A 19826-nucleotide genomic window follows, 5' to 3' on the forward strand; every position below is an offset into this window, starting at 1 on the left:
CTAAAGGATCTCTCAGAAAACTTGGTGACTGGGGATAAAGAAAATGCAGATTTACTAAACAGCTTTGTACACAAAGGAAAATGGCAGAGCTGAAGTCTAAATTGCTCATAGCAATGTCACTGTCTTAAACGAGCCACAATGACTCAAAAATGATATAATTGAGAAACAGTTGGGTAAAATTAATGTTGATAAAGCACCAGGACCTGATAGATTACATCCACAAATCGGTAATGAACTGAGCTCAGTTATTTCAAATCTATTATTTCAAATTTTTAGAGATTCTTTAATCACTGGCATGGTACCAATGGATTGGTGTAAAGCCAATGTGGTTCTATATTTAAAAGGGAGCAAAGTCATTACCAAGTTTAACTAGTTAAACAGCTCCTAGAGAGTTTTATGAACCACATAGAGGAGTTTCTGCTAGAAAATAATATTATGAGCTAGTCAGCATGCATTCAAGAAAGTTGTCAAACACATTTACTCTCTTTTTATGAGGAAGTAAGTAAACAGGTAGACAGTGGAGTAGCAGTTGATATAGTGTACTTGGACTTTGCTAAAGCATTTGACACAGTACCCCACAGACGGTTAATATGCATTTCAGGATCTATAGGTCTGTAAATGCATAGGCAACAGGCTTACCCGCCTTGGCCGTATTCCCAAATGTGGTTTGTGGTATATTTAATGTACCAAAAGCAGTAACCCCGAGCCACACTCGGGGTAGCATAAAACAATCCTACCTGCTCCCAACGATTCAGCGAGGTCCTCCAGCGATCCCCAGCCGGCTTCTGCATCACATCCTTGGCTTGATCGATGTACTGAGTGAAGTGCTTGTACACTGGGGAGGCGTAGCCTGGGGGGAAATTTACAATATTTATCACAGTGATAAAGTTATAAAAAATAAATCCTAATAATAAATCCAAAAGTTTATTCTATTATTGTACCCTTGTTTGGACAAATTAAAAAAAAAAAAATAAAGTTTATTTATAATTTTATTTATAAAATTATTTATAATTATTTATTATATTATAATTTATGATTTGTGTTTCAAACTTTATCATACCCGAGAGTCATTCCTATGAATTACAGTCCTAAAATATTAAACAACAAATTTCTACGCAAAACAATGTACTGCTTTTGACATAAAAATACTGCCATAATTAGACTGACAAGGGGGTTAAAGATTCATACTCTGCCGGGTCTAAGGTTATTAGTGGTGTACCCCAAGGTTCAGTGTTGGGACCTTTACTGTTTAACATCTTTATAAATTATATGGAATTAAGTCCATATAGGATGTCTATAATCTACAAGCAGACCTGGATGTATTATTTGATTGAGCAGCTAAGCTGCAAATTACATTTAAAACTGATAAATGTAAAGTTATGCGCTTTGGGGCTAACAACATGCATGCTTCATACTGTCTAGGGGGAATACATTTGGGGGAGTCAGAAATGGAAAAGGATCTGGGGGTTCTGGTGGATCATAGACTTAATGACTGCATGCAATGACAAGCTGCAATGTCTAAAGCTAGTAAAGTACTTTCTTGTAATAAAAGAGGAATAGACTGCAGAGATGGGGACATTATCTTTCCCCTGTACAAAGCATTGGTCAGACCACATTTGGAATATACAGTCCAGTTTTGGGCACCAGTTCACAAAAAGGACATTGTGGAATTGGAGAGAGTGCAGAGAAGGGTAACTAAACTAATAAAAGGAATGGAGGAGCTCAGCTATGAGGAGAGATTAGCTGAACTGAATGTATTCTCCCTTGAGAAGAGACATTAAAGGGGGTTATGATCACCCTGTATAAATATATAAAGGGTTCATATAGAGAACTATTTTCATGATTATTCACTTTACGATCATTACAAAGGACAAGAGGCCACTCTTTGCATCTGGATAAGGAAGGGATTCTTCCATGTAAGCTCTGTGAAAATCTGGAATAGGCACCCTCAGGAAGTAGTTTTAGCAAGTTATATAGACTGCTTTAGGAAAAAGCTGGATGCTTTTCTAGAAGCACAGAATTTGACTAGGTATTAAAGTAAAGATAACAGACTGTTGATCCAGGGAACATCTATATGCCTCATGGAATCAGAAAGGCATGTTTATTCCCTGTATGAGTAAATTGAACCATTGTGTTTGTGTGTGTGATTGCTGATTTGTTTTTCATGACTTTTATATCCACAGCAACTGGCATTTATATGTACAATAAATCCTAACCTACTTATTGTATACAGGAGGGAGCACATTATGTCATATTTCAATCCTATTATCATTATTATGTAAGTAATATGCAATTTATTTACACATTGCAAAGATGCAAAGGTCAGCACCATGTTTGAAGGTTAAATAGTGAAAATACCACTAACAGTAAAATAAAGGAACATATTTTCAACAAGATCATATAATTACATTGTTCAAGTAAGATACAATGACATAAAACTTCTGTGGAGCATATACCAAAATGAAAAGTTGTATATGTATTTTTTTAAATCCAGGTTAAATTGAAATACGTGCAGTTATCTTCAGCCTCCTTCTTGTCCACCGACCACCAGCTTTTGCCAAAGCAATTCATACATCACAGTTTGTCAAAACTCTATTTCCTTTTTCATTGGAGTATATATGCCATTGTTCAATCAAATAAAATGTGAGGAACAAGGCATCTGAGAAACTTGTACTGGACACAAATCAAAAATAAAAGTGATAAACCCAATGTAAAGTCACAGCAGGTCACTGTCATGAATAAAACAAGCTCAAATAAGAAATCTACAGACAAAACACATCCACTGACATTTCTTCTCTGTTTGGTTTAAAAGGATTGAGATGTCTGCTTTTAACATACATTTGCTTGATAACAGGGACAAGAACTTGTGACAAATGTGCACTTGTGACATTTCTAAAATAGGTAAATAATATCTCTGTCTTATAAAGGTAATTGAATGTGACAGAAAAATGAACCTGTTACTGTGAATTAAAGTTTGAGGATCAATATCATGTGGCAGTGATTCTCAAATGTATTTTAATACGTAGTGTATAGGATTCCATGGGTGCGTCCTGAATGGCAGGTACATCCCCCATGCTTAAAGTTGTGTACAGGTCATGTACTGCAGAAAGAGTCTGGGATATTTTTCCAATCAATGGTTTCAATTTTGTTGGTTTTCCTAAAGCACTCTGGGATGGGAGAATGGATCTGAGGTATGGGAGGTGTCTCTTTGGAATGAGTGGCTAAGTTGTAGGCAGCTGTGTTGGGTAGCTCCAGAATGTCTAAGGAAATACCTGTACAGCCATGTACCCCTAGCTATCTGTGGGAACAAGGTGACTTTCTGGACCAGCTGCTCCCATTGAGAAACTTTTGCTATAATTAAATATAACAGACCAAAAGATTAACATTTGTTGCAGCAATTACTTAATATATATTAAAATGAATGCCCACAAAATGAATTTATTGGTTTGCTTCTTTAAATGCCAACCTTCTAAGTGCCAATTAACAAGCAGAAGTACTCTCTTAACCTGTCAGAAGTAGCCATTGTGCTATGAATACTACAAATTAGGATGTTCTTGATAGCTTTAGAATGTTTGTACTGAGAAAACAAAGCTAAATGAAAATGATAAAAGGCCCTTACCAGTAGCAATAGTAAGCCTTACAGTCTTTCACAAAAATAATTTAAAGCGCACCTAAACTCAGAAATGTCACTTTACATAAAGGGGGATACAACCCTTTTATGTAAGGTAAAAATTCCGCTGATCGAGAATGAATCGGAGCACAAAGCCTTCTGGGATACCTACGTCACATATCCCGGGAGGCTCTTGGGTGCTCCTTCTGCGCATGCCCGAGCATCTTGGGCATGCACAGAAGGAGCCTTTTCGCGCAAATAGAAAAATTTGACGATCCCATGCATGCGCAGTGAGATCGGCCAATTTTTTTTTTCATCCTATGTCACCCGATCTCGCGCCTGGGTCGGGTGATGTAGGATGAAGAACCAGAAGGAAGAGAAGATGGCGGCGCCCGGAGCTCTGGCTCTGGGACAGATGCCAGGACGATGCAGGACCCGATGCAGGACACCCCCCAATGGATCAGACTGCCCTGCGGGATTGAAGGAAAGTATAAATATATTTTTTTGGCAGTTCTGATTTTATTGTCTCTTAAATTACAAGTTATTGGCTTATCTATAATAACAATGCAACATTAACAATAAGATGGAAACATTTATGGAATTTAAAGAGTTAAGGTAAAGTCTGGCTTTAAGTTACAGCAGAACCATAGTCAAAAATATTAACCATGCATTCATAAAATTGCATGCACAGCTCAGTGAAATTGGACAGCTGGGCAGCGATCAGGCAGGTAAAAATGGTTATTGCAGAAGGGACATCGCCTCTCCCTTTCTTGCCTGACTGAAAATTGGCAAAGTAGGACATAAAGCATACCTAAACTCAACATTTTTACTTTACATAGAAGGGTAGACAACCCTTCTATATACAGTGAAAATGTTTTTTTTTTTTAAAGGTGCATCACTGCCGTGGCATTCAACGCCTAATGGGAACATACAGCCTCCTGAGAAACATACGTCACACACGCGCAGAAGGGGCATTTTGCCTCCTAAAGGTAAGAGATCTCCCACTGAAGTTCCCTACAGAACACAAAAGGACATAGGGATCAGAAGATGATATGCATGCAGTGGCAAACACAGACATCCAAAACTACCAGAATTGGTGCTTTAGGCAATAATGCCTCCAATGGCTTTTATAAAGTAGATATTTATCTCTATTATATTCTGGTAATTTTTAGTTAAAAATCATAAAGCATAATACCTGCTTTAAACACAAGTGAATAAGTATTATTCACTAATCAATACATACATTATGTACTGTTTATTAAATCCACGTTTTTGTTTTAAGTCCTGGCCACCTGTGCTATGTTCTTCATGTATTATCTAACATTTTCCTTTCCTACTTTGCACCTGTTAACTTAAAATATAATCACTTGTTCAGCAACTTCACTTTGTCTCAAATTCACCTTTTCCCTTGGCAACAAAAGCAGTTTGTAGACAGAACTATTATTATTTCCAACATTTTAATAACTTTTTTTGTAGTATTTAAGCTTTTACAAATGCGTTCTTAGTAAGTTTGAACTGGCCTAAATTGTTTCCAAGATAAGAATGCTGAAGTACAGGCACCACATCCCTGTGTTCAGCTTTAAACGTGGGAAATCTTGGCTTGTAGGTCTAGACTACTGATGGTTGGATAATCCAAATTGCAGTTCAATAAGAACTGGATCAGAGCAATTTCAATCTATGGAACTTGGAATTTGAGCAATGACAGTGACAGTGTACCATACCTATAATTGACAGGTGTAGTTGGTTTTAGCTCAATCCAGCTACCAGACAATGACAGCTGTCAGTTTGACAATTTGATCAAAATGTACTAAAACCATGGGGTTGTTCTGGAGGATAATAAAGAGTTAGTGGTAATTCAAGTTCTCAAATATGTGAGGAAATTTGCTGTTTTTAAGGGAAAAGGAGGTATCAGAGTCGGAAGTGCTAGAGGTGTGAAAGCCATGAGGACTGTCATCATAATGTGGCCAGATTGGCTCAGCCATACTATACGTGTTTCCAAAATATAGTACAGCCCAATTACAAAGAGAAAATTACTGTTCTGAGAGTCCCTAGTCCAGTCTGTACATGAGACTTTCATGTCTGCCAAAACTTTAGAGTTACATGCTTGGAGTAAAATTAGAGTTACATGCTTGGAGTTGTATGCCAAATAACAGAATTTCGATGGGTATTAGATATTTCTGCATTTGACTATAAAATGACAGGTGTATAACTTATGTAAATTCAATCACTAAAATTGGATATAAGATTTACCATGGTATGTGATTTTAAACGTAATTTTAAATATTTATTTGTAGATTTGTAGTTAGCATTAAAATAATACCTATGAAACCTGCCATGAAGGCCCTTGTTTTCAGAAACGTCCTGATACAGGCTGAAAAAACTTTTTTGTCCCTGCCTCCAAAATATGCTCCTCCTACTTCGTCACCCTGTCACTCTGATAGGGACTATAAGGTGCCATGCAAAATCACGTTTAGTTGTGTTCCACTGTTGAAATTCATTCTGAGAAATGCTATGAAGCGATTACTGGATGCACAGTGCTTTAGAAAACAAATGTGATCTAATGCAGCCATTTATCACTATAGAAAGTGTGTTTTAATGGAATCTGTGCTAAAGATGCAGCAATAAGTTTTTTTTTAACACATATATTCACAATGCACCAAAAGAAAGAAGTGTGAATGCACCTTAAAGGTTGTTTTATATTTGCCTAGAGTAATATATTTACCTATTTTCTTTGACTGGTTACTACTACAGCAAAGACCTCTTTGTAAATAACAAAGTCTACTTATGTCAGGGTAAATTACATACAATAAACATACAATACAAACCTGTCTCGTAACTCCTTTTTGCCTATATAGTTATCCTACATATTTTACACTGCAATAAAGCTAGTATTGGCTACTTTGATAGTAGCCATATTGCATGGTTAGTTTTCAGGAAAATGAGGGTGCCTAGAGACTGCTTTGCTTACACCCCCTAAGTTAAATATTATCAATGTACAAGCAAAGACACTGCTGCCTGCAACTGATAGTTTCAAGAGATTTGGAGAGTGCAAATTTTTGTTTTCACCAAGATGGCCTCCTCTATACATAGACAGGGTGCAGAAAAAAACTACAGAAGTTAGAAATAGAAAGGAATCAGCTGCTGGGAGAGCAAAAGTGAGAAGTTTTTTGCCCTTTACTATGTGTAGTTCTTAGTTTAAAAAGTTAGACTCCTCCTAAATCATATAAGTATTTATATGGCTTAGAATAGGAATCAAAGCCTATATCATCCAAACTGTTTTTGAAGCATTAAATGACTTCCAAACCCACATGTATTGTCCACATAGACTTTGACTTAGTTCCCAACAGGATTCTAAGTTATAATAAACTATGACTCTGGCTTTAGATTTCTGGGCAGACAGGGCTTAGATCTAAAAAAAAAGGGAGATCTGTTTGTCCAGTGTCAGGGATCAGAAGGCTTCCCCAATGCACTTAACAAATATTTTTGGGATATTGCCAAAAAAATTAAATTGATATAAAATAAATAAACTGAAATTGAAATTAGGAAATAAAGAAATTGATATAACATAAATAAATAGGAACACACAAATGCCTGAAAAAACTTGCCATTGACAAGGTAATTGGCACTCATCATTGTTTTTTGTATAATTCACAAAAATTTGGCTTTGCTTTAGAATTTTGATTTGCTCTGTTCCTGATTCAGCAAAGTAGGCCCAGAACAATTTTGTGTACATTTCTGTATCCAATGTACAAGACAAGAACAAGACATGTAAATGTAGGTCATGGTTCATTTTGTTCAATAACCTATTAGCAAAGATCACCCTAATGTCATACCATAATGTCATACCATATTTGACCCTGACTTAGAGCTGTCAGGACATGAATAATTCAGATAAGCAAGAACATGTTTTTTTTCAGCAATACAAAGTACACTGGGATGATTTCCAGCAGCTAAATCCAGCGGATGACTAAAGATCGTATTATACAAAGAATTCAGGAAGCAGGTTTAGATGGAAAGAGATATATTGGCCATTCCACAGCTCTGGTGGAAATAAACCAATAAAAGGTATGTAAGATAAGATTTGGAAGATGGTAAATGTTGTCCTGCACTATAAAGGAAACAGCTCAATTTATACAGCTCAATTTGTCTTGTACAGCTGCTACACATTACTGTCTTAACAGAAACTGGTAAACTGGTAATACAAAACTTTGGATAAACTTTGTATAAACTTAAGGATATATATATATATATATATATATATATATATATATATATATAGTGGTACGTTGGTAAAAGTCCTTAATTTGTTCCAGATCCTTATACCAAACAAATTTTTCCCATAAGAAATAAAAGGAAAATGATAAATCCATTCCCATGAAAAAAAATTCTGTTGTTATTGGCATATTATACATTGATGGGGCTGTATAAAATAATTTAAACACTGCTTAACACTAAAGTACATAAATACAAAAGCAATTAGATCAAATAAATGAAAATTTAACCTCACTTTAGCCTGCTGAGAATAGTCGAGTGCCTACTAGGATGGTGCTGAGAAGGGAGGAGATGTTATGTAATTCACCGAGAATTATAGCGCGGGCTGTTCACTAAATGGTAGCAACTGGCGTACTGACACTCGTGGGCAGTCCTAGCTTTGTCTAGAGAGAGGTAAATAAGGATAGCGTGTGGTGTTGTGACTTATATTTACCCATACAAGTTCCAGCACAAAGGTTGTATACCAAGTTGGACTTATTCTAAAACGGACTTATACCGAGGTACCACTGTGTATATAAATATATATACATATATCTATATAGATAGATATATATATAGATAGATAGATAGAGAGAGAGAGGAAAGCTAGGGAGATAGATTAAGCTGAGCCTAGTTTACAAGTATCCATTATAGAATAGTGCAGACCCTGATTTTCTTATAAGGATATTTAGAGTTGCTCTAATGTTTTGCTGACAACTTAATGCTGAACTTATCTTAAACTCATTTGTAAAGCTTGTATGGTTGTTTTACTAAGTGCAGGTCACAGGCCATCATTTTTTAGTAAGATTAGATACATTTTACCAGCACAGGAAGAAATTTAAAACATATGGCGTAGTAAGTGAAAATTGTCCTACAAAGATTTTCATATTAAAAGAAAGCTTAGCACATTCAGAAAACATCACTTGGAATATGATATTAGTGCACATATGTCCCATGAGATATTTTTTTTTTTGATTGAATAAATTGCTTTATTAATCACATTTTTCAAAAACAATACAATCAGGGTTCATACATACATGGAATTGCGACACAGCGCATAACACTACATTACAATCCCCCACAACACACTCGCAAATAAATACATACCTCCATACTGCGGCTTTGTGCCGCAAACCACCCCAACCGATTGTCAATCCACATCTTAAACCTGTCTGAAACCACCCCTAAGGAGCTGCTAATGCTGGCTTTCTTTTTTTGAAAACATAAATTGCTTTGCTGTGTTTTGCTCCCATATATACTCACATACCTTGAACAGACACAAAGCAAATAAATGTCAGAGAAAAGCCAAAACATTTTATTTTAATAGCTAGAGATAAATAAATTTACATATAATTACAGATATATTTATATAGTCAGATTATTATATTAGTATTTGTAGTTCTACAGCTGATCTTGTGTGTCATGCACATCCATCACTCTCCAATGCAGTTAGGGAAATTTTGGCAATGGTAGACAGTTGGTGTAATTTAAAAATTATTCATGAAATTGGCTAAAAATTGTTTTTCTTTCACCCACTTAATATCTGCATGTAACATACAGATAGATGTTTAGAAACTCGAATTGTACATGGTCAACACTGCTTTAAAGGTTATACAGACCAAAACAAGCAAGTATTTCTCCTCCATACATACACGCATGCTTCTAAAAGTTTGCGTCATGCCAGTGCATCAACCGATAATGTTCTAGATATAAGGGAAAAGGCCCATTTCAAAACACAGTCATGTACTGATCCCCATTTTGATAACTAAAATGAGCTTTGTAATTTTATAAACTATTAGATAGAACCTGCAATTTGACAGGCTGAATGGAAGATCACTCCACATATACGTGTACCGTACAACTGAAAAAAAGCTGATAAAAATGTGAAATGACAAAGTTCATTGAGATACACAGTCCAGTCATATAGTTTTAATAACAATAAGCTCTTGTAAGTAAATCTTGTAAGTACATCATTCTCTCATCTTCCCAATGGTCATCTTTCTTTTGAATACATACTTGTTTAAATCAGTAACAGTTAATATATTTTATTATCATTGATAAACAATGAATAAGACTTAACTTGGTGGATCTTCTTTGCTAATCTACCTGTACAGGTTTATTTCTAGTCTTCATCCAAAATAGGAACAGTCAGACTTTGGTTTTATGCCACGTAAAATAGTGTTTAGTTAGTTGTTCAAACTGTCCATCAACAGGAAACATTTACATCAACCTGTCGGAACATATTTAAATACCATGAGATACATTTTTCCATTCCTAATAACCACTATTCTCTTTATAAATCTGTCATTTGAAATCATACATGTTGTGCATTTGACTTTTACCCTTGTTTTCATAATGCACCCCATCAAATTCAAAGGAATTTAATGAGAAGATTGCTTATTGCAAAGGTTTTTCTATCTTTTCATAGGAGCTTGATGCATGTTAGTATAATAACCATTGCAGTAATCATCACCAAGCATTGCATGCTAATTAATTAACACTTGATTCATTAAAGATTTCTAAAGGAGAATTCACAAGTGGTGATGAGATGATTACAAGTATTCTTAATCATGTTATTTAAAAATATATTTCAGCTAAGGGCTTAAAACAAATTATAAGCTTCGGCATCATAAAATAGTTGTCGAGTGGTGTTACAGTATATATTTTTTTCTATGAAGAATTTCCCCTGCATACGTTAAGGCATTCCTGAACAGGTATAGTTAGTTTTTCCAGCCTGTGGACCCCGTGGTCTTATAACAGGACAAAGCCCAATAAAACAGTGGTTAGGGAACCTCAGATATAAAGGGTTAATTACCAAAAAGTTTCCTAATCGAAGGATTACCTGTACATAAGATAATATAAACTCACAGGGAGGGAGGGGGTAATCCTATTTCTCCTTAATGATGAATAACATTTAACAAGTAAAATGACTTTATAGACCACATAGCATGACTGGTGAATCACCTCCTTAGGAAAAACAGGTCCTGCCTCTGCACTTCCTCAATTGCTTATTCACTGACTTTGAAAATGTTTTAGAAATGTGTTCACTGCAATTAGCAGGTTGCAGTGCAATGAAAGATTCTCTTTTAAGCTGAACTCAGAGTTGCAGGTAAACATAAAACAATGTTTTCTCACCAGGTCATATGACTACCAATTTCTCCAACCATTTTAGGAAAACCTACTCCCCTTTCTTATAAGAAACAGACCTTTTTTATGATGACACAATACTTTATCTGCCAGAATCCATGAGTACAACTGAAGCTTTTTTTTAAGTGCGGCCTATTCCTCTGCTCAGCTTGTACATGTAAATTGTAAGGAAAAAAATAACAGGTCGCATAGTGCAGTGCAAGTTTTTTTATGTTTGCTGTTAATGAGCAGGAAATACTCTGGCAGAAACATTTAATTATTCTAAATATTTAAAACAATTTCTTTTACTTGAATTACATTAATGTCAAGTGTTCTCATGACAAGGACAAACAAACAAATACAGAACATGAGGTATACACACACCCACGGTAAACTGTGAGAAAAATTATATTGTAATATATTTAACAAACACTGTTTCCCTAATAAAAATGAATATTTGGAATCCAGCAGAATCCAGCAAGGAATTAAAGTATATAAAACCCTAACAGTAAACTTTTGTTATTTGTTCACTTTTGAAAATATTTGTTACTATTTTATAACTTTTTCCATTACTTTGTTCTCAGCTGTTTCATAGAATTACAAAACCACCCCATGTGTCAAGGAGAATATGAGAGGACAGCGTTCTGTAACCCTATATTATTTTTGCTGTACTGATACAGACGGGTGAATGAAGTGTGTTACTGGCAGAATCAGCAGGTGAAAATAAGCTTAAAAAGGTATCTATTCCTTTATCCATTTGTTCAACCTTATTTTTTTAAATAAACACATTGAAATATAAAAAGGCAACTGATGGCAGTGTTAGAATGGAAAATGGAAAACATCTTGTACATATAGAACATACCGATGTGTTACCAAAGGGTTTGACATTAACTAACACCTTACTGTATAGAGAAGTTATGGATCAATAGCATGGTCAGAACAGGCATTGCTAACTAAATATTAACTTGAATTTGGTGTAATAAACAATACATATGTTTTATTGTTGAGAGGGCTGCCTCTACATATTTGAGAGGACAAATTGTAATTTTAATTCCAGGGTCCCTGGTACCAAAATTAAAACTATACATTACATAGCCTAATAGCAAGATTTTTAAGGGAACTCTGTGTTTTCCATGCCCATTTTTATAGGAATCCCAATAAAGGTATCTAAATTGGTATATGGTAAATTGGTATATCTTTAGTGTCATTACTCACTATTTCAGTGCTACCTGGATATACCATTAGGGAGCCAGCCTCTACTGAGTATGAACGCATTTATGATTTGCTATGGTGATGATTTAATTAAAAGAACTGCATAGTACCATGGTTGAAGGAACACACATGATGCTAATACATTAGACAAAATTATAGTCTGAAAAGCACACAAGTATGTGTGTGTACAGGTTCATGCACTAAGGTTACATTGGTCTACTCAATTGCCCTCCAGTACACTCTTATGTTATCACAGTTCACTTATGGAATACATTTTACAGGAATGATTAACCATCTTGACTGAATCGGCTGTTTTCATGGGAAACATGTAGGTTTTTGCTGCTGTAACTGCAAAGCATTGACCTAGTTAGAGTTCACTTGGTATATCATTTCACAGCTTTTCTTTTACGCAATTGTGTTGTTTTTGGTGTCATTTTTATTGTGTATCAGCTCTCTATTTAAAAAGATATCAAACTACTGCTGACAGCAATATCTATGTGATAGCAGTGTATTGGTTTACTAATGAATATCTGATATTTCTTTATATTAAAAAAAATACCTACAGCTTTGTAGTAAATGAAAGTTTTTCTAATTGCAAGTGGCAATACAATTTACAGTGGTTAGCCCACAACATTCAAAACATTGACCAGTGAAGTGGGAAACACCGGTACATAGGGCAGCAAAGGAACTATTGGTTCTTTATGGTGATATATGTGACACTGGAAGAATTCACAAGTGTATGCATCTAAATGACTTTAGGAAGGGCTAATTTGTGATGTCTACATAACTGTGGGGTGTTCCCAGATTGCGGTGATTTGTATCTTCCCAAAGGTGTCCAAGGAAGGACAACCCAAGGCTCACTGATGTGCGTGGGGAGAAGGACACCAAAGTATAAATTAATGAAGCCCTAATGCTGACCCTTTGAGAATGAAAGAGTCAGAAAACACAGTGCATTGAAGCTTGCTGTTAATGGGGCTGCAGAGCTAAAGACCTGTCAAACAGCCCATGCAAAACCGTGCAAAAACCACACACCACACCCACACCACAAAAACAAGTGCAATGGGTGTCAGAAATAAACCAAAGAGTAATGAAAAAAGTAGTCTGCTCTGATGAATCATTTTTTTTATCACATAGATGGGCAGGTGTGTGTGCCTTGTTTACCTGGGGAAGACTGTGCCAGTAGGATGCATTGTGGGTAGTGGACAGTAAAAGGCCGGTAGAAGTTACTTAGCGTTAAAGACCTACTGTTATTATTTTACTGACAGATGCCACAGGACATCTTCAGATGTCATGCATTCCTTTACATATCCCTATTGTCAGCATTTCAAGGCTACTATCTGCCCTCAAATAGACTCAGAGGAGAAAAAAATGTTGGCACTAAATATTATGCTAGTAACAATTATGTTGCAAGGCCAATCCAAGTTATCATCACAAGTAGAATTCAATATAGATTATCCTTACTGGCTGTTCAGAAAACCACTAATTAAATTTCATTCTGCAAGTTTTGTAGTACTTTCCTTTAGCCTACATTCATACATAACATACTTTATTTGGGCCTTTAAGTGAGTTGTGCACACAGGGGGTCATGAGCAAGCAGACTCATGTCTCAATGGTAGTGAGGTCCTAATTTGCCTTTGCTATTTTGGATGGGTCAGCCCTAAGTCCTTGGCCAATTATCTTCTCAATCAATACCTAGGGGCTTGGCCAGTTCATCACCAATACACTGACAACCTTCAATTCTATCTCTCCAGTCTGATTCCATGACATATTATGACATATCATGCCTTAATTGTCCTAATGCCATTTCCATCTTCATGTCCTCCTGCTTCCTCAGACATAAGATGGACAAGACCAACATAACTTTTATGCTCTTTTTCTCTCACAATAAAACATTAACCAAATCCTGTCATTTCACAATAAAAATCTAATTAATTCCCCTTTCACACAACACAACCAAAATTCTAGTTCATGGCCATATCATACCTTGCCTGGATCACTATAACTCCCCCTGTGTGGTTTACCAGGGAGCTGATTGGCACAACTCCAATCCATTTTAAATTCTGTTGCTTCTGGGTTCATTTACCTCCCCTTTGCCACTCTAATTTAAGCTTCTAAAGCCCTCACTAATACAGCACCTCCATACATTGTCAAGCTATTCTCCAGATATTATTCCAAGTTAAACTTCCTCTGGAAATAAACTATTCTGATACACCCTTCACCTGTATTTTGACACACACCTCACCTTATCTATGGAATTTTATTCCACAATCCATCAAGCATTCAATTTCAATCAAAACCTTCAAACACAACCTCAAAATTCACTCACTTTGTTCAAATAAGCACATAATCTGACAAGGAACACGAGTCCAGGTATTGGCCCAGCTTGGCCTCCGGCTCTTCTACTCAGAGAAGACTCTGCAAGCAATTTATATACAGCCTACCAATACTTGTTTCATCCCTTTCCTACTTCAGACTGTAAGCTTGCTTGGATAGGGCCCTCTTTCATAATGTATCATGATGTAGATTTACATGCCACATTCTACATTCTTCCAACTAAGAGTGCTATATAACTTTGTATTTGTATTTTATACATGTTTGTACCATGTAATCAGATGCATTCATAGTATCACTGTATTAGTGATCAGAAGATTCCTGTACTACATAAATCTATAAAAATTATATTAATAATATAGTTGTGAATCTGACATTCCCCAAAACATTTTCTGGTGAAAAATCTTCAGGTTTGCAGGTTTTTTAATTTACAGTGATGGTAACCATGGAACCATGAATGTCAGATTCACAGTTTTTTAAATAGAACCCCATACACAGTATATGCATTTAACTGCCTTATCAGTCCTTCAAGAAAAGCAACTGCTAAAAAATAATGCAGACCATATTTTTGGTGTTTAGCTCAAAGATCTATGCAGGGACACACTGTGATTGCGTTGTGATGTTGTGTTTACTCCATTTTCCTCAGGCTATGGCAGCTGACTCAGTTATACCTCTGGGATCTGTTTAGATGTGAACATAGCTGGAAGAGGCTTTTTATAGTGATCTGTCCTTCTGGAGTTCAATAGAAAGCAACATAGGAAAAAAGAACTTCCAAAATATAATTCACCATATCTTATTTTTGGCATTGATGGTTTGTTAACAATTTAAGAATTCTAGTTTCAAAAAAATAGTCAATGACACTTCTAGCATGGATAGCTACAGATTTACACCTAAAACCTATAAAATGTTGATTCAACAAAAATATCTCCCAGGAATAACACATTATATTTCATTGTTACCAGGAGAAGGCATGAAACAGGGCTTTGGTTTTTAAGGGTATTTGGTTCTTAGCTTTTCCGTATCTACAAAAGTAAATATATTCTCATTGTAACAAAATTTTGCAAAAGCAGGACACACTTTCCTATAAAAAAAAAAAAAAACACTTGTAATATGTTAAAGTGGTCAGAATGTACTACTAAAATTACAGTGAAAGGCTAGCTTCCCTTACATTTGCACCTGCTAGAGTTTGGCCTCTGCTATGAAAAATGCGTCTCTAGCTGGTTAATACCCGGAACATCTGTTAAATTGGTTTGGTATTCATTGAGGACTTTATCATAGCATACTGAAAACACCACAATCTAATTGAATTTCAGCACCTACTACAGAACATATTGATGAGAATTGCATAAACAAATGAACCTGAGAAATATATCAGCAGTAGCATAGCTATCATGTTAGCTGCCATATTGGGGAGGTCTTTGGCATGAGACAAAAAAGGGTTTTCCGGGGTTTGGAAATGGCATGGCCCTAATAACTCCATCTTGTAAAGCAAAGTACATATTGCAAAGCTTATAATATTTAGTGTAGATTAAACAAAGTTGTTTGATGGATTATATGCATCAACTAAGGAACAATGCAAATGTTAAAGGTATTGAGCATATACAGAGCCAGAACTATTAGCTACACCATGCAAAAGACTATGTTAAAAAAAAACTTGAAACTGTTGGGAATTTGAGAGTGGAGTGAAAAGAAACTGCAGGCGAAGGCTTTTCCTGGGCTGAGATCCCATAGTAAGTAAATTTGACTTTGATTAAGATTCCTCCACTGAAACTGAAACTCAAACTGGAATGTGTTCTGTTGTTCCAATTAGGATTAATAATATTAGCTATTGCCTTACATACTTTGATTGTATGTACGCTTACTACACATTGGAGAACAACAACATGTTAAAGAACCTGCATAGTTTGTGCAATTTAGTTGCTTAACCTAAATTATGAGTGAATATATCATACTGCCTAAAGTACATGTGCACCTCATGGTCTTCAAAAATGTCCCTTTTCCTTAAAATTTACTGTCACATTGCTTCCCTAACCCTCTCTCTTAGGATGAAGTATTCCATAAACTACTGCTAGACTAAAGATGAGTAAGCCTGAGTGTTCATTTTTTTCGACAACCTGGTAAAAATACAGCGTGGGGTGCGTGCTACACCCTACTGCACTACACTACATATACCAAGTTAGTATGCTTTTGTTTGAGTGCTGGATCTGTTGAATGTACTAGTTTCTGTTTTAGTGTATTTCTAGGCATACGCAGGAACATTTGTTAAAAATTTCTTCTAAAATTTTCTGACACTATAGCCACATACAGGATGGCTCTGTAACTTGGTGTGTTCTGCCTCTTCCCTCAGTTTGATGATCCTGTGTCTTTCCTTGACCTTGTTTGCAGTCTGGGTAGCCACCTGAGAGCGACACTTCTGAGATGTCTCTGTTTCTTGTTTTTTATATTGTGACTTTGATGTAATCATCTAATTCCCGTGTCAAAGAATCAATATTAAACCGTCCTAGTGGGTTTCCTGTTGACTTCAATGTCCAAGTCACCTCTCTTCTTGACAAGGAATACACAGCCCAAAACAGGTAATTCATTACTTTGTTGGTCTTTCTATGTAAATAATGTTTTTTTTTCCAATGGGGTTATAAGTTTACTAAATCATTTACATCAAATGTTCATGTTTTGACCCATGTATCATCCAGATACAAAAGATAATGACTTGGTGTTGTTCCCCCAAATAAATTCAAGGCTCTTAACCTCTTCCATATACAGTTTAGTTACAATAATAACAATGGTGTTTCACTGGTGCTTTTACAACGTCATTGGCCTCTGTTGTTAGTATACAGGTAGAATAGGATCTGACATCATTGGACACTATTGTCTCTTCTAGGTCTAAATTGAATCCATGTACCTGGAAATGCTTAAGAGTTCTGAATATGGTTGTAGCCACCCCTTTGTGAAAACGGGCTTTATATGTTAAAGGGTTAAGCTTCAGGTTTCTAGATAATTTTAGAATTTAGTTCCCCACAGGGTAGTGATGGACCTATGCTTTTTGCTTAGGTGGAACCTGCTGTGGGCAGCATGGTGGCTCAGAGGTTATAACTCTGCCTTTGCAGAGCTAGATTCCAGGTTTAAGTCTCGGCCAGGAGTTTGCAGGTTCTCCCCGTGTTTGCATGGGTTTCCCTAGGGTACTACAGAGACAGTTCTTAAGCCTTTGTAAGTTTCTAAAGACACCCCACCTGGAAGAACCCGCATACAAACAGCCACCCTCGCAGGGGTAAGTGTTAATCAATATATGGTGTTCCTACTAGGGGCCAGAGACTTAGTGATGGTATATGTGAAAAAGTTTATGCTGCCGTCACTATGTATAAAAATTATTTTTTTCTTTTATAAGGAGGACTAAAAATAGACTTAATTGTTGCAATTACTTAAACATGAAGTATTGCCAACCAGCAGATAGAACATTAGACTACTTTTCACATACTTATGTATTACTAGAAATTGTAAATTTAATTCAATAATAAAACCATAAACCATCAGTTTCTCTTTAGTGTCCTGTTTGGTGAATACAGGAGGGGAAATGTTGAAGATTTTTTCCTGCGTTGCTTTTTAATTGTGTATTAGGATGTGTTCATTTTTATTTGCTTTGCCCTGATGAGTACTGGGAGGTGACTCTCTGGTCTGTTTGCTGTCTGATGACTAAATCAACAAATATGTGGAAAGTAAATCTAATGCTTTTACATTGCAGCTGATTCCACTTTTTAAAATACTGACATGTTTGGGTTGAACACTGTACCTGGTTTTCATATTGATAAATATCAATTGAACATACACAGTTTGTATTGTATGAATAACTAATTACATCTGATCATAAAATCAACTGTACCCATCTGGGAAACGTGATTAGAAGGGCAGATTCTTGTACTGAATGCTTCATTGAAACCATATTGTGGAGACCAGAGCAAAATATAATCAATTATTGTTAATTTAAAAATTATTTATCTTGGTGCTCTAATATAATAGTTAAAGAAAAAATATATAATTTAGGATGAAAACTGCATAGGACATTAATGGCAAATTAAATCATATAGAAGATACAGACAAACCTCGCCACATCCCTAACCTAAGACAAAGAATATGTTGAACAACCAATTGATGGGACTTTTAAAGCCATTGCGTAATGTCTATTATTCCATTCACCTTAATGTTAAAAAGCTAAATTAAATATTGGTAAAAAAGTAAGAAAAATAAAATCAATTAATACACATCAATAAAAAATCTCTTGAGCAGGATACCCCTTTAGTGTTCGGGTGTTCCTAGTTTTTTTTTTCTACCCGTTTTGCGGAACTAACGCCGCTTCTTCAGGAAAACAGGAGATCTGCAATCATAAAAAAATTTACATAAACATAGCATCATAAGTTTAAATATCAATGCAACCTTAATAAATGCAATTTATTTACCAACTAATTGACATATAAAATATTTTACATTGAATAATTTTATTTAATGGCAAATGGCTGACCATGCTGAACCCTAAAATTTGTCAGTGAAACATTAATTGGCCATATCCCACACAAGGACAAGAAATGGTATAGTTACACTGATTCATATCACATATCTACATGCAAGGCCTTGTATATTACTGCAACAATGAAGCTGTATACATACACATTTATTATATTGGTGGAATGGCTGGTAGTGACACATTGGATAGATATTTTTAACCAATGAGAGCTGACAGTAACAATCACACAGGGTTAGGAAGCTGAAAAATGAAAATGAAATGAACCCTATGTAAAGCTTTTTTTTGTCCAACTTGGGGGAACAGGTGAAAGGTTAGGCATCCATAGATGACCTGAGTAAGTGTTGTCACGCTAGGGAAGGAAGTGTCACCTTGTATGAATTATGTTCAGGTGAATTACCTGACAGAGGGAAAATGATTATTTGACATTACTGGAACATGAACAATGACATATTTGGTTTAGGTAAATAGGCGAAAAGTAAGATAGAGGATTAAACTCTTCTATATAGGTTATTATTGTTTTTAGGCCAGCCCTGTTTAATATAGGATGAAAAATAAAAGAACAGGCATAGAGGGGCTTTTTGGCATATTTAAGGTACAATACATGTAAGATAGTATTAGTATATACATTAATGGCTGTCTAGCCAAAGTAGTAGTTGTTATTATATCTTTAAGTGATCACACATAATGCAATTGACTCAGAACCAAACGCGTTTCGCCACTTGGCTTCCTCAGGGGGATTTATAGATACTTCTGAAGAGACTTATGGTAATAGATCACTTAGAA

At 35.6% G+C, this 19826-nt stretch overlaps 1 long non-coding RNA gene across 2 annotated transcripts in view; it reads left to right on the forward strand.

Moving 5' to 3' along the window:
* Positions 1-15423, forward strand: part of LOC140328673 (uncharacterized) — a 29454-nt gene extending 14031 nt beyond the window's left edge. The window contains exons 2-4 of one of the 2 annotated variants that reach the window (XR_011920327.1): positions 7528-7675; positions 11572-11724; positions 15177-15423. This is a non-coding gene — a long non-coding RNA (uncharacterized lncRNA). Of the gene's footprint in view, positions 1-5654; positions 7676-11571; positions 11725-15176 lie in introns of those variants that run through there. The other variant, XR_011920326.1, reaches the window with a different exon arrangement.
* The last annotated feature ends 4403 nt before the right edge of the window (positions 15424-19826 follow it).

Source organism: Pyxicephalus adspersus, chromosome 4 (assembly GCF_032062135.1).
Source record: "Pyxicephalus adspersus chromosome 4, UCB_Pads_2.0, whole genome shotgun sequence".
Taxonomy (NCBI): domain Eukaryota; kingdom Metazoa; phylum Chordata; class Amphibia; order Anura; family Pyxicephalidae; genus Pyxicephalus; species Pyxicephalus adspersus.